General features: G+C 49.7%; 2 long non-coding RNA genes across 2 annotated transcripts in view; one reads left to right on the top strand and one right to left on the bottom strand.

Moving 5' to 3' along the window:
- The window catches only part of LOC140429627 (uncharacterized), a 114,288-nt gene extending 98,592 nt beyond the window's left edge, over positions 1 to 15,696 (bottom strand). Inside the window, exon 1 of the long non-coding RNA XR_011949147.1 lies at positions 15,360 to 15,696. This is a non-coding gene — a long non-coding RNA (uncharacterized lncRNA). The remainder of the gene's footprint in view (positions 1 to 15,359) is intronic.
- Positions 8,441 to 13,331, top strand: LOC140429622 (uncharacterized). The gene is made up of 2 exons (XR_011949145.1): positions 8,441 to 8,478; positions 12,287 to 13,331. It is a non-coding gene; the product is annotated as an uncharacterized lncRNA (long non-coding RNA).
- Positions 15,697 to 16,509: the final 813 nt, after the last annotated feature.

Below are 16,509 nucleotides of genomic sequence, written 5' to 3'. Positions count from 1 at the left end.
CACTGCCCCCTGACACTGTCCTAGCACTGCTGCCTGGAACGGCTCCCTAGCACTGCCCCAGCACTGCCCCCTGGCACAGCTCCCTGGCACTGCCCCAGCACTGCCCTCTAGCACTGCCCCCTAACACTGTCCACTGGCACTGCCCCAGAACTGCAGCCTAGCACTGCCCCCTGACAGTGTCCACTGGCACTGTCCCAGCACTGCCCCGTGGCACTGCTCCCTGGCACTGCCTCAGCACTGCCCCCTGGCACTGCCCTGACACTGTCCACTGGCACTGTCCCAGCATTGCCCCCTGGCACTTTCCCAGCACTGCCCCATGGCACTTCCCCAGCACTGCCCCCTGGCACTTCCCCAGCACTGCCCCCTGTCACTGCCCCTGGCACTGCCGTTGCACTGCCCTCTGGCACTGTCCCCTGGCACTGCCAGGATGATCAATCAAGGAAATCCTCCTAGTGTAAAAGCTGTTTTGGGTCTCCCATGCTATTCTCCACCCCCCTCTGACATTCCCACCTCCCAGAAACAGGAGCAAAATATCCGCCCTCCTCCCTTAATCTCATATATGGAAGATTCTGCCCAATGTTTCAGGTCGATAATCTTTCATCAAAAATGGCAAAAGTTAAAAATGTAATGGTCCTTAAATCAAATTGGGGAGAATGGAAAAAAGCAAAAGGGAAGGTCAGTGATAGAGCAGAGGATGGGAGATAGTAAATGACTAAAGAGTTGGTGGGACAGAGCCAAAGAGAGTTGTAATGGGCAAGTAAGGAAACAAAAGAGGATCCAGAAGAGGTGTGAATGGCAGAATAGTGATCAGCTAGTGATCAGCGGTGGGCAGCACGGTAGCCTTGTGGATAGCACAATTGCTTCACAGCTCCAGGGTCCCAGGTTCGATTCCGGCTTGGGTCACTGTCTGTGCGGAGTCTGCACATCCTCCCCGTGTGTGCGTGGGTTTCCTCCGGGTGCTCCGGTTTCCTCCCACAGTCCAAAGATATGCGGGTTAGGTGGATTGGCCATGATAAATTGCCCTTAGTGTCCAAAATTGCCCTTAGTGTTGGGTGGGGTTACTGGGTTATGGGGATAGGGTGGCGGTGTTGACCTTGGGTAGGGAGCTCTTTCCAAGAGCCGGTGCAGACTCAATGGGCTGAATGGCCTCCTTCTGCTCTGTAAATTCTATGATAATCTAGCTCCAGTCCAAAAGGAAACAGGAAAAACAAGATTTATGCCAAAAAATACAAAGAAAAGGAATGGAACATTATGGCCCCTTCCAGCAGGACCTTCCTCTCCCAACAAAGCCAACGGCTCGCCCGATTTTCTGACCCCGCCCCCACCACAGCAGGGCTGTAAAACACCACCCAACAAAACAAAAAGGGGGCAGAGATTACAGTTTGGAATTATTGAACTCAGTGTTGATTCCAGAGGTTGAAAGTGCCAAAACATAAAATTAGGTGCTGTTACTTGACCTTGATTGGAACATTGCAGGGGGCCAAAGACAGAGAAGTCAGTGTGAGAGCAAGGCGGAAATTAAAATGGGAGGGTCAAGGAAGCTTGGAGTCTTGCTTACAGACTGAACGGAGGTGTTTAGTCACTCAATCTGCATGTGGTCTCCCCAATTGAAATCGTAATGTGAGCAGCAAATACAGTAGTCCATATTGAAAGAGGTACCTGTAAATCGCTGCTTCACTTGGAAGGAGTGTTTGGGGCCTTGGATAATGAGGACAGAGGAGGTAAAAGGACAGGTGTTACAATTCTTGTGCTTGCATGGAAAACAGCTACACAGTAATTATTATTATATAGTTTTGTTAATTTCTGTTTAATATTTTTCAGTAGATTCCTTTCTCCTTTAGGCCCCTTACCATGTCTGTGTTATTATGTATTTTTAATTTTTCCAATTAAGGGGCAATTTAGCGTGGCCAATCCACCTACCCTGCACATCTTTTGGGTTGTGGGGTTGAAATGCAGGCAGACACGGGGAGAATGTGCAAACTCCATAAGGACAGTAACCCGGGGCTGGGATCGAACCTGGATCCTTGGTGCCGTGAGGCAGCAGTACTAACCACTGCGCCACCGTGCCGCCCTTTTATTCTGTATTCTAATGCTTGAGCGAGAATCAGCTCTAAGATCTTTGTCCTTCATCTTCTATAATTAACCTCTGGATGGATGAAAGTCGTCTGACTCCTGCTCTGCAGTTTTCCTCCTTTAGTGGCCACAGAGTCCGATAAGAGAGTTCAACGAAAAGACTTATTGACAAAGTAAACTATGTACGAGCACAATTCAAATCCCAGCTAGGACTGCACACAGCAGCACGGCTCCTACCTGGGCCGGCTTATATGTCACAAGTCCAAAATCCTGCTGAAGGGTCTCTGCCCTCTTATGGGAAAGTATTTATCCTCTTAAGTGCTCAGTGTCTATTCTAAGTGATCTGCTCTATGATAACTATGGACAGGAATCTACAGGGTACCAGTAGAGCACTGGTACTTCACCCTTACCTGCCAACTCTCTAATTCCTCCATTATGACACTTCTGGATAAAACAACCAACTTTATTGTTCCCTAATTTGAACTCTCAATTAGTCAATGAAAAAACTGGTTATCATCAAAATAATAGCAAAATCTGCTTCAACTATAATAGTAACAAATGAAATGAAGGAGAAAATGCCAGTTTATTATAGATTTTTTAGTAGACTGATTAATTCAAAAAATGAGTGATACCCTCGAACACAGGAAATATTCTTCGACGTTTTACTCATATATTCTGGTGTCCTGCAGGGCTGTATAATAACTTTATTGTTTGCTTCCCTTTTTTCTCTCAGTGTATCATCTTTCCTTCAAGATGATGAACAAGTGGGTGGAAAGACCCTTTCCAACTTTCCATTATCAAAACAATTCTTTATTTCATGGACAGGAAATCCATCTGTTGTGAGCAAGAATGGCCAATAGGTTCTCCTTCCCCTGAGATGAGCTTCGCTGCTGTGATGCTCATGAAGAATCCAAACGCATTGCACATACGCTGCATGTATTAGAATGTCCTTTGATGGTGAGATTGAAAATCTTAACCACAAGGATACAAGTAAAAGCTTTAATGGGAACAATACCATACGTTTCCTGACAGGATGTTAAGACCCAGAACTTAAGGATAGCTTTGGACAGCACGGTAGCGCAGTGGTTAGCACAGCTGCCTCACGGCACCGAGGTCCCAGGTTTGATCCCAGCTCTGGGTCACTGTCCGTGTGGAGTTTGCACATTCTCCCCGTGTTTGCGTGGGTTTCGCCCCCCCAACCCAAAGATGTGCAGGGTAGGTGAATTGGACACACCAAATTGCCCCTTAATTTAAAAAACTGAATTGGGTACTCTAAATTTATTTTTTAAAAATTCTTTGATAGCTTTTACAGTAATTTTAGTATAATTTTGAGTTTAAATCCTGCTTTTGATTTTTACATTAATTCTCCCCAACTAGTAAAATATGAAGCTAGTTCTAGTGAAACTAATGGAAATATATGAAATTGTCATTTAGCAGTACCACACAAGCCACTGTGCATGTAGGGCGCAATTTAATGGAAACGTTTCTAAGTGTGGTAGTTAGCGGGAACTGCCGCGAGCTTCCCAACACTCGACCCGGCGAGGCCATCACCGGAATCGAATGTTAATTGGTCCACCTAACGAGGCCCCACAGATTCACGCCGCAAATGATGGTCCCGCCGACTGATTCATCAGGACCACACCCGCCAGCTCCCCGCTAACAAAGGGGAGCGGCACTTAAACCGATCCTGCAGAGCAAACCCCACACAGTTCGCAGCCACGGCACCGAGGAGACCAGCCACACAATTCAGGGAGCTGACCTGGCCAGATTGTTGGACGCGGTCGAAACCGGATGGGATGTCCTGTCCCCCCAAAGGGACTCGGGGGTCAGCCACAGGGCTGCCAGTACCGCCTGGGAGGAAGTGGCAGCAACTCTCAGCCCATTGAGCGCCATCAGAAATACCAGCACCCATGCCATAAGAAGATCAATGACCTCCACCGAGCCGCATGGGTGGGTAGGCACTGGATCCCTGGCATGACCTCTCACCTGCCACTCCCCCCCAACGAGCATGCGCTTGGCACTGCCCCTGCCCAGCACCATATTGTGTACTGGCCCAACCATATCCAGCAGTGCCGCCCACACCGGCCCCCTTATTCCCTTCCCCTTCCCCCTCATACTGTCCACCCCTCAGTACTCCCCAACCCCCACCCTAAAGCGTGTGGCTCACGATACCCTGTTTGTGTCCCCGTAGGAGAAGTCAGCCCACAACAGATGGGCAAGGGCCCAGACAAGTGGCAGGGTGCCGACCATCAGAGTCTTCACCCCTTATGAGGAATGGACCCTGGACGTCGCGGGGCTGGCCAAGGACAGGTCGGTCACCGATGTGCAGGTTGGTGTACATCGCAGAGGTGAGGATCCACCGGCCCCGACCCAGATGACCTGTCACATGGGAGTTGTTAATGTCATACAGACGGACCCATCCCTCCCACTGACCACATATCCATTCTCATGCAGGATCTCTATCTGACGGGACCGGCCCATTCGGGGTGGTCCGGCTCCCCCTCCTCCTCCCATGTGAACACCTCGGAGGGGAGCTCTGAGGAGACTACCTGTATTTGCGGCACAGAGTCACACACCTTGGTGGGCAACACTAATGGTCAGGCGTCTGGAGCACAATCTGGTGAGCATCTCACAGTTGCTGATGGACATCAGGTGGAGACAGCAGTCGGAGGTCTGCTTGATCCCAGCTTAGTCCCAGTCAGATGTTGAGCCTCTGGACCAGGTTTACCCAGAGCTGATGTAGACACTTGGGTGCAGCCATGATATTCAGAGGGGGATGTCAGCAACACCCCAGCAGGTCCATCAACGTTTGGAGTATTCCCAGAGTCTAACGGTGTAGGAGTTAGCGCTTGCAATGTGTGGCACCAAGGGCAACACTGCTAGGGTGGTGGCCGCAGTGGAGAGGCAGGTGCACAAGATCAGCAGCATGTGTGGAGGTATCCAAGACGTGCCTCAGTCAGTAACAGCTATGGCAGAGCGCTTCGACAGCACGTCCCAGTCACTGGCAGATGTGTCCCAGTCCCAGGTGGACCTCGATGAGGCTCTCCAGGGCATGTTCCGGTCACTGGGGGAGGTATCCCAGTCGCAGGTATGCATGGCCGGGGCATTCCAGAGCTTGTCCCAGTCAGTGAGGAGCATCAACGAAGGTGTCGACACCATGCTGCAGACATTAGGGAGCTGCCAGGGATGGCAGAGCCAGATGACGCAGCGGCAGCCAGAGCTCGATCCAGCTGTTCCTCCATTCCAGGGTGACCCCCCAGGGCCTTGGGCATTGACCGGGAGGACGTGGCACTAATGGTCAACCCGGAGCCACCCTCTGCAGTGGCAATGTCAGCCACCAGTTCCCCCAAGTTCCACCCCTCTGACAGTGGCAGGTTTCAGAGTCAGCACCCGGAATATGGTGGCTCGGTGGGGCACGTGCCACCGACAAGTGGGTTGGGGCCCTCCGGCACCAGGCCCCCAGAGGTTACCCGCACGGGGCATTGAAGGCCACGCAACGCAGTAGGCAGCAGGCTGCCTCTATCTCTGAAGTGCATCCTGGGGACACACTTAGATGCAGTGGTAAAGTGCAGAAGGCTAAGCAGGTCAAGCATCACTGAGAGGCACTGGGGGGAGAGGGTGTGGTGAGGGTAGTGGAAGGGGTGGCGAGAAGAGGTTGGGAGGGGTGGGGCTGAGGCACCACCAGCGGGGGCTAGGGGCAGTTGGGGACACATATGTAAAGCAGTAAAAAAGGATGAACCCAAGAAATATGACACCTCTGGCACTTTCTTCCACAATGCAGGCCAACCACCAATCGTCTGCCCCAACCCCCCCGGGCACGGAGGTCCTTGATTCCCCACACCCCACACCCCCTGCCCAGGCACATGGCGTCCAGGTGTGAGCAAGCACTCAGTCCACAGGCAGGGGTCAGACTGTGGCATACATTGAGGAGTACCAGCGTTCAGTTCTCAGTGGGTACTCATCACCGTCCTGTCTTTAACAATGACCTGCTGACAGTGCCGACACACTCCCATCACCCTGGAGTGATGTTACACAGACCTTGGGAGGGTGAAGGGAGAGCACGGGGGAGGGGGAAGGGAGAGGGAGGGGGAATGCGATCACAGATGAGACCAAATACTATGTGAAGCGGGCAAAGGTGAGGGGCTTCTGGCTCTCCGGGCTTGCTGAACCCTCGCAGCTACTGCCTGTCCTCCATCCTCTGGCTGTTTTGTGGCTCCTCCATGGGCTCGTCCTCCAGCTCTTCGTGGTCCGGCACCCCCTCGTCCTTCTCCTCCTCGGTGGCCACATGTCCCCCGCCCTCCACCTCCAGCACGTCGGCCCCTTGCGGTGCCAGGTTGTGGAAGACGTAGACCACCCAAGGTGGGTGACCCTCCGGTGGGGGTGTACTACAGTGCACCACCAGAGCAGTCGAGGCATCGGAACCGCATTTTGAGGACAGCTCAGGTGGCCGCATGGGCCTCGTTGTATCGGGTCTCCGCATCGGTCACCGTCCTCCGTACTGTCACAATGAGCCAGGTCCTCAGTGGGTACCCCTTACTCCCAAGAGCCAACCGATCATCCTGCCGTTGTCCTTAAAAAGGCCGGGGATGTCTGACTGCGCCAGGATGTAGCTGTCGTGTACAGTCTCTGGGAAGCGTGCACACGTGTGGGGCATCCCGGCGATGGCGAAGAATCCTGATGCCCGGGCATCTTGTTGGGCCTGGTCCATGTCAAAGTTTATATAGTTAGCTGCCTGGGCAACAGGGCATCAGTGACCTGACGGATGCACTTGTGGGCTATAGCTTGTGGGATGCCGCACAAGTCCCCGCTCAAGATCTGGAATGATCCTGGGGCGTAAACGTTCAGGGCTGTGGTGACCTTGACGGTCACCGGGAGTGGGCATCCTCCTCCTCCACGTGGTGCCAAGTCCACGAGGACATGGCACAGGTGCCGCACTGTGTCCTTGTTGAGGCGAAGCCTCCTGCGGAATCCATTTTGTGTAATATCTGTAAGGAATTGGAGAGGGTGTGAGACTGACAACCAGCGGTGTCCTCCATCCCAGAACCCACCATTCCCCCATTACTCTTCCCCCCCCCCTTCACATCCTCTGCCACCTGACACGCCCAGCCCTTGCACCCCCAGCCATAATCGGGTCCCTTAGTCACTGGACCTCACACCTGTACCCCAGACACATGCACGTTACTTTAACTGGACCTGGTGATGGTCCCATTCCAGTGCACACGCCCACCCTCTGGTCATGGAGATGTCACCAGTGCTGAGGCCCAGCCCTTGGGTGTTTGGATGTTGATCGCTGCATCTGTGTTGTCGCTCCCTACAGTGCTCAGGCACAGTGTCCAGGCATCAGGGTCTGAGTGGGATGCTAGGCAATAACCCCCACATGCTACATGACCCGCCTACCGACAGGAATCTACTTAGGAGCTGTGAGTGCTCACTTCACTACAATTTCCAATTCCCCATTGGAATCACCCCCCCCCACCCCGCCCCCCTCCCCGTCCCCCCAGCCCAGGGTTGGCACACACCCCCCGTGCACCAATGGAGGCCCACCCCAATCTAGGCTGCCCCCTTCCCCCCCAGGGGCTCGCCCATCACCCCCCGAGCACCGGGGCAGCAACCCCAGTGCCCCCGGGCTCATTGCCTGGGAGTGAAGGTGACTACTCTCCTCCTCGAGTCCCCACAGCAGCCATTCTGCTAGCTTCACGTTTTTAAATAGGTTACTAAACATGCCCACTTGCTGGGGAGGCGGTTAGATCATGGGAGGCCGTTAAGTGGGGGTCGCTCCCGTTAATTGTAAGGAAACAGCGTTAAGTGGTGATAATTGGTCTCTTGTCACGCCACGGTGGGTTCCTGATTTTGTCAACAGAGGCGGGCCGGCTAAATCGCAAACCAATCAGCAGCCAGCGCGGTTCTCGATTTTGGCCTCTCCCGCGATCTAACAGTTGCTTTGCACTCTCGCTCAAGTGCATCATATCTATTAAGTCACACCCATAATCTTTTTCAAAATGTTTCTAATGAAGGAGAAATTTAATGTGGCCAATACACCTACCCTGCACATCTTTGGGTTGTGGGGGCAAGACCCACGCAGACACGGGGAGAATGTGCAAACTCCACACGGACAGTGACCCAGGTCTGGGATCGAACCCGGGTCCTCGGCGCCGCGAGGCAGCAGTGCTGACCACTGCACACCGTGCCGCCTTGCGGCATAAGTTTTAATCAGGGAGTGTCAACAACTACATAAAATGCAAATTGCAAAGGAACTATGAAACCAAAGAGTTGTAACAATGTCCTATTACACTAGTACCAGTGTAGATTATTACTTATGAAAAGATTTCTTTGTTGTTTTTTTTTAGAAAGAAGTAGAAGAGGATTTGAAGAGGATTAACCTATTTTTCTATCAGAATTAAACAGGTCAGTGTGATTTGTAATAGAGAGGGACATCAAACGACAATTCACTGAAAGATATAAAGAAGTACAATGTAGTGGAGTTTAGATACTAAAATATCTATGGAATAACTGTCGGGAAATATAGGTAGTAAAATCAATGAGTGATAGAAAAGGAATGAGCTCAGAGATTAGAGAGAGTTTTGGTGATTCATGAATTAAACTTGGAATGTGATAGAACAATCCAGACTCAATTATATAAGTTTAAATTTCTACTTCAGTTGGTGATTCTTTCATGGAGAGTATTTCACATCCTCTGATGTGAAACAATGTCTTCACTAAGTGCGGAATGGTTTATAGGAATCAACTTGGAGTATTGACATAAAAGACATGTGATCTAACCAAAATAAAACAGAGTTCTTTCTGAGCGGGATTAGCAGGGCTGTACCCAGCACTGATTCTTTTTCTAACGACACTCTGTCTTGTTTTTGTGCCCTGGTGAGGAACACCCCCACCAATGACGCACTTAACATCAATTCCTGCAGCTCCAGCAAGTGGATCTCCTCAGTGCAGGAAGAGATCAGGAAGCCATTTTTAAATGGTGCCCCAATTTATCGACGCTAACGCAACCCCCGGACACCCCCAACACCCCAACTCACCTGTTCTGGGGTCCTCGGGCCCCTGCACACCACCTCACATGGGCAGGGCACTCCCAAGCCCAATCCTGTGTGGACACAATGCCACCTGGGCACCTTGGTACTGCCAGTCTGGTACCCTTGGCAGTACCCCTGCCCATCTGGCATTGCTACACGGGCACCATGGCAGTGCCAAGCTGGCATCCCGATGGCACTATCAGGGTGCCAGGCTGGCAAGGTGGCACCAGCAGTGCCAGGGTGCCACTCCACCCAGATACTAGCCACCCGGGGGCCTCCAATTGCCTGGGAGACAACCCCCTCTCCCCCCCAGGTACCATTCTGCCTGATCCCCATTTGTGGGGACCAGTACTGAATGGCACCCAGCTGGGGTCTCCTCGGCGAGGCCGATAGATGCCAGGTGGCTGATCAATCTGGCACGAGCGTAGCTATATGGGTTTTTAAACTCACTTGGCTGTGCAAAACTGGGCCCCACCCATAATCCCGGGGGGAGGCCTCTCCCTGATCTATCGGCGGCATCATGTTCCAATTCCAGCGGGACGCAGCTGGCAGATCAAGCCCAATAACATGCATTTACCAAGCACCTTGTGTTACTTACCCTAACTGCATTAACACAACAGGAACGGAAATAACTTATGGAGCCCTTTGAAAGAAAACCACCAGCATTCAATAAGATCTTCAACATGAACTCCACTTTTCCCCAGCCCCATATCCCAAGAATGGTAAAACCGCAGGTAGCAAGAGAGAGAAAAGAATGTAAAACAATCACAACAATTACGAGAGAGAAAAGTACTTGGAAAAAAATAATGGGACTAAAGGCTGACTAGTGTTCGAATCATAACTTTCAGGACAATATTTTCTTTTAAAAATATGTAAAGACATTACCTGGATACTTGGAAACCGACCTGGATTATTTAAAAAAGGTCATAAGTCCATCTTACACTGTTAACAAACATGAATCACTTGATTTCAGCTAACTGTTCAGAATGGCACTAGATGGAAGAGAGCTGTTTGCTTCTTTGCACTGCAATTATTTTAATGACTGGGGGGGGAAACTGGTTTAAAGGTAAAGCCGAGCGATTTGCTGACAGAGATGAGCTTTAAGTTTTGAAACTGGTGCTTTTTGTACTCAGTGGGGAATAAACTGAGGAAGGGGACGATGCCCAGACCACACTTTCTTTGCCTTGTCAGAAGCATGTGCCGGGCACGATTCTCCAATCGCGGGACAGAGTGTCCGTGCCGTCGTGAAACGGGCGTTGGCATTGGCGATTCTGTCCCCCACAGGGGGCCAGCACGGCGTTGGAGCGGTTCACTCTGCTCCAGCCTCACTTCCTGGCGCGCACTGAGGGCAGTGGCGATGCGCCAACCTGCGCATGAGCGGTGGCTTTACGGAACGCGCCGGCCCCGACGCAACATGGCGCGGGGGTTCTGGGGCCGGACGCGCAACAAAGTAGGCCCGGGGGAGAGAGGCCGGCCTGCCGATCGGTGAGCCCCGATCGCAGGCCAGACCGCCTCGGAGCCCCCCCCCCCCCCAGGGACGGAGCCTTCCTTCCCCCCCACAGGCCGCCCCCCGACCCTTCGCGCAGAGTTCCCGCCGGCAGCGACCAGGTGTGGACGGCGCCGGCGGGACTCTGCTTTTTCCGCGCGGCCGCTCGGCCCATGCGGGCCAGCGATTCTCCGGCCCAGCCTCGTAAAGCGGCCTGCGACCGGCGCCATGCCAAAGAGCGCCGGTGCAAATGGCGCGATTCTCCGCACCTCGGAGAAATGCGCGCCGGTGTCGGGGCGGCGTGGCGCAGTTGCGGCGAATCTCCAGCCCGGCTAAAAATGCTCAGGCAGGATACTGCAACCCCCCGTCGTGTCGGTGAATCGCCGGGGGGCAGCGTGAATACCACCCCCGCCGGCTGCCGAATTCTCCGGCGGCAGGGATTTGGCGGGGGCATTGCGCCGGTCGACGGCTGCTGGCAGCGCCCCCCCGGCGATTCCCCAGCCCGTGATGGGCCGAGTGGCCACCTGTTTTTGGCCGGTCCCGCCGGTGTATGTTACGACAGGTACTGACCGGCGCGACCTGGCTCTGAGGGCGGCCTCCAGGGTCCTCGGGGGTGTGTGTGGGGGGGATCTGGCCCCGGGGGGTGCCCCCATGGTGGCCTGGCCCGCGATCGGGGCCCACCGATCCGCGGGCAGGCCTGTGCCATGGGGGCACTGTATTCCTCCGCGCCAACCGCTGTAACAGTCCGCGATGGCCGGCGCGGAGATGATCCCCCCTGCGCATGCGCTGGGATGACGCCAGCACACTCTGGCACTCCCGCGCCTGTGCCAACTCGCGGCGGCCAGCAGAGGCCCTTCGGCGCTGGTTGGCATGGCGCCAAACCCTTCCGCGCCGGTCAGCGTGGCGCAAACCACTCCGGCGCCGGCCTAGCCCCTGAAGATGCGGAGGATTCCGCACCTTCGGGGCGGCCCGACGGCGGAGTGGCTCACGCCACCCCTCGGCGCCGGAGTTGCCTGCCCCGCTGGTTCACGGTGAATCCCGCCCCTCATCTCAGTGGAACTTGTCTGTCTCTGGTAACCCCCCCCCCACCCACTCCCGCCGAGAGACTGAGACAAGAAGGATTGGTCCAGCCACAATCCCCTCCATTGTGAAGCTCCATTGATGACTATCTCTAGGCATCTACTGGGACTGTACTCTATCTTCACACGAGGGAACCCCAGTTCGACAGAATCATAACCCCTGTGTGAACTTCATCTATTTTTTTTACATGAAGTCTATTTAATACCTGAAGACGGGATCTTTCCAGTGCAATTTGCGTTTTCTGACTCTTGCTGGATTTTACACCCACGTCACCGTTTGCGCTCAAGACAAACATGGATGGTAATATCCTGGCCCGTTTTTCTAATTTTGCATTCATCACAATGCTCCAAAAAGAATTCTACAGTTATATAGAAGAAATATTTTCCCAAAAGGGGAATTCAGGTACAAATTAACGTCTTTTATGATTCAAAATACGGGTAAACCTTTAATTCTTGTTGAGTGCAGTAATTTCTTTAAATCCTCTGGAGGAGAATGAATAATTCTGTACTCTTTTGAAAAAGCAGAATAAATTTGAGATCTTACATCTTGTATCCTGCAAAGTGTGATGCCATTAACCTGATATTCTGTGGGCTTCTGCCTCTTTTTACATCATCAGCAGCAGAAAAAGAAGGAAAGTTATTGAAAGTCCCAAAAGATCCGTAGAAAAACTATTGGGTAAGTGGGAGGAAACTGAGCAATGACCTAACTCTTTGGAATCAGATAACTAACAAGCTGGTGAAGTTTCTATGCTGTATGTTATCATCCAACATGGGCTCCTGCTTTTAACCCTCAAAGAAAGTTGTTGATTTCTGCCAGCCATTATTAATTGAAGGTTTAAAATCTGCATGCATTCTGATTTAATTTAAATTGTCTGGTAAAGTTACTTATTATTATTAAAGTATAATATATTATTGTGAAGTGGGAAATGGTTCAAAAGGGCACTTGGCACAGAAGATGGCTGCCTGACGCACAAGATGGAGATACAGAGAATAAAGCAGACATAACTGATGCCTGGAGTCCAGCGGGGTGCCAGTAGGACAGATAGGAACAGATCCAGGACAAAGGCAGCCAGACAAGAAGATTACAAAATACATAAATGCGACACATCACTTGAATAAAGCTGACTTCAGCCAAGGTGTTCACAATGATATGCTAATACGAATGTCTTGGGCCACTTCCTAAAACAAAGGGACAATCGATACTACCTTCCTGCTGCCTGTAACCTGTTAAACCTCTTTGACTGTGGCCATGTGTAAATGGCAAAATGCTTACAAATAGCGATGTACAATCTATAAAATGTTTAAAGATAACAAGGTGATAATTGTTTTGTATCTGGGCTCATTGTGAACCCGAAGTGGCTGTTTAAAGATAACAAGGTGATAATTGTTTTGTATCTGGGCTCATTGTGAACCCGAAGTGGCTGTTTAAAGATAACAAGGTGACAATTGTTTTGTATCTGGGCTCATTGCGAACCCGAAGTGGCTGTTTAAAGATAACAAGGTGATAATTGTTTTGTATCTGGGCTCATTGTGAACGCAAAGTATAAAATGAATGACTGCCATTCAAACCGGGAGAAAGGCTGGCTACTGTACCGCAGGGTACATACGCTTTCTCCCGAAGCTTTGTGTAACAATAAAACTGCATTTATCTGATCACAGCAAGTCTGACTCTTGAAGTGGTTGATTTTTCCCACAACAATTGTATTATAGATTATTATTAATTAATTATTATTAATTATTACTAACTGATCCAAAGAAAAGGATGAAGGTTTCCGTTCCATCTCAACTGATTTGCTGTTCTTGCAGAAATCAAGTGAAAATTACCGAAGAAAAGATCTTCAAAGACGTGCAGGTTAGGTGGATTGGCCCTTAGTGTCCAAAGGGGTTGGGTGGGGTTGCTTGGTTACAGGTATGCGGTGGAAGTGTGGGCTTAAGTATGGTGTTCTTTCCAAGGGCTGGTGCAGACCCGATGGGTCGAATAAGAACATAAGAACTAGGAGCAGGAGTAGGCCATCTGGCACCTCGAGCCTGCTCCACCATTCAATGAGATCATGGCTGATCTTTTGTGGACTCAGCTCCACTTTCCGGCCCGAACACCATAACCCTTAATCCCTTTATTCTTCAAAAAACTATCTATCTTTATCTTAAAAACATTTAATGAAGGAGCCTCTACTGCTTCACTGGGCAAGGAATTCCGTAGATTCACAACCCTTTGGGTGAAGAAGTTCCTCCTAAACTCAGTCCTAAATCTACTTCCCCTTATTTTGAGGCTATGCTCCCTAGTTCTGCTTTCACCCGCCAGTGGAAACAACCTGCCCGCATCTATCCTATCTATTCCCTTCATAATCTTATATGTTTCTATAAGATCCCCCCTCATCCTTCTAAATTCCAACGAGTACAGTCCCAGTCTACTCAACCTCTCCTCGTAATCCAACCCCTTCAGCTCTGGGATTAACCTAGTGAATCTCCTCTGCACACCCACCAGCACCAGTACGTCCTTTCTCAAGTAAGGAGACCAAAACTGAACACAATACTCCAGGTGTGGCCTCACTAACACCTTATACAATTGCAGCATAACCTCCCTAGTCTTAAACTCCATCCCGCTAGCAATGAAGGACAAAATTCCATTTGCCTTCTTAATCACCTGTTGCACCTGTAAACCAACCTTTTGCGACTCATGCACTAGCACACCCAGGTCTCTCTGCACAGCAGCATGTTTTAATATTTTATCATTTAAATAATAATCCCTTTTGCTGTTATTCCTACCAAAATGGATAACCTCACATTTGTCAACATTATATTCCATCTGCCAGACCCTAGCCCATTCACTTAGCCTATCCAAATCCCTCTGCAGACTTCCAGTATCCTCTGCACTTTTTGCTTTACCACTTATCTTAGTGTCGTCTGCAAACTTGGACACATTGCCCTTGGTCCCCAACTCCAAATTATCTATGTAAATTGTGAACAGTTGTGGGCCCAACACTGATCCCTGAGGGAATGGCCTCCTTCTGCACTGTAAATTCTATGTCTATTTAAAGACTCTTCAGCTTTGTAATGGGACGATGAAGTGAAGTCCCTGTGAGTCATGGAAATATGACATTTTTTCCTCCCTTGACCTAAATGCTTTAACTAGAAAGGATAATATACTCTTGAGATTGGTCCAATTATCTGCCAGCGCAACTGGAACATGGTCAGTGGGTTTCCTGGACATTTTTCTGAGGCTGATGCTACTTAATTCAGAGATATAATTAATATTTTAATAGATTTTGTGAAAAATTGTACAGGATTTTTATGTAGTGAGTGTATTGTGGATTTGTAAACCCTCTAAATCTTCTCCACTTCAATAATTTTTTACAGATCTGAATGTTCCTGTTGTAAGTTTTAAATCAATATAAAACTGTTTAAAAAAGATCAAATCTGAATATTGGTTTGGGACATCACCATCTCTGAAACAAAGTTTATTTTCGTCCAATGCACATGAGCTTGTTTTAAAAATACCCCATGTGTCAAATAATACTGGCTACATAAAGTTTAGAAAAAGCACCAAAAATTGGCTAAATGCAGTTTCAGAGAATTCAACTTTGACTAAAATGTATGGAGCATGAACTAGCCCATGCAACAAAAGCATAAAAGTGGGAAAATCCAGTTAGTTCCTTAATACACTGCCCTTTGTGGTTGAAGCAAACATACCTCTCACTGAATCACTTCTGTTCCCGTTTGTGGTTTAAACTTCTCCATGACAATGGTGTCTTTTCTGCTCTTTCTTTGTCCTTTGAATTGCTTTTTCTTTCTGAAATACTCCCTCTCTTTTGTTTTGTGTGGTTCATTCACTCGTTTAATAAAGTCTTTAACACAGGACAACCTCACAGAAACTAAGACCAAGGATGTAAGCTGTCTGCATAAACCAAGTATTCAACCAAGATAGAGTCAAAGTACAATGCAGAGCGACTCCGAGCTGAAAGTTTATCTTAGTTGCTATATTGTTTATTTGATTAAAGGATCCTCTTATTACATCAGCTAAAAAGTAAAAAAAATAACAGTGCCTTTCTAGTTTATTACTGGACACAAAGACTTCTTCAGCCTTTGAGGAGAAACGATAAAATTTACAAGAGGGTCCGAAGGCTTCTTTATTCTTATATTATTTCTGTTGTAATCATTAAACCTGGTTTACAGCAGTGAAATTACCTTTGTTAGAAGGGTGCCTTTGAAGGTATCTGTAAAAGTTCACAATAGAAAATGATTTACTGACAATGTTAAATACAGATTACAGCTGTGGCCTAGTTCTGACACATGAATATCATTGGCAAACAAGTTGGATACATCCAATCTCTTTCACAGTGCTTCTTCAACATTCACTTTTCAGCCTTTTAAAGAGCGATTAACCCTTTGGTTACACAGATTGAATTATTACCTCAGCATGATTTATATCTAAGGAGAAGCAGATTTACTCCAGATTTTGTTTAGAAAAAGTTAATGGGGGTCAAGTTTCAACTTTGCATTGAGGTGAGGGGGGGGGGGGGGGGGGGGGATGTGGAGGTGTAACTGCGTTGGTGGCACATTCACAGGTGCAAGACCCGGAAAGTTTCAACTTCCTGGCCCTGTTATAATATGATCAGTGTGTCAGCCATGATTCCGTTTGTACAATACTCACCTAGCCCAGATTTTTACAGTGAAAATCATGGAAATGGTTGAATTTCCTCAGTTCCACCCTCGAACATGGCATTGTTATCTTTGCATGGACAGGGACTGCAGTCGGGCCCGTGGTTCCCACAGGCACAAATCGTGGAAGCAGGTGCCCATTTGAATCACCAGCTGAACTCACTGACCTCTGAGTTTTAAA

The sequence above is a fragment of the Scyliorhinus torazame genome, chromosome 1, assembly GCF_047496885.1.
Source record: "Scyliorhinus torazame isolate Kashiwa2021f chromosome 1, sScyTor2.1, whole genome shotgun sequence".
NCBI lineage: Eukaryota > Metazoa > Chordata > Chondrichthyes > Carcharhiniformes > Scyliorhinidae > Scyliorhinus > Scyliorhinus torazame.
Note: the sequence above shows the minus strand (reverse complement) of the source record. Positions and strands in the feature narration are given on the sequence as shown.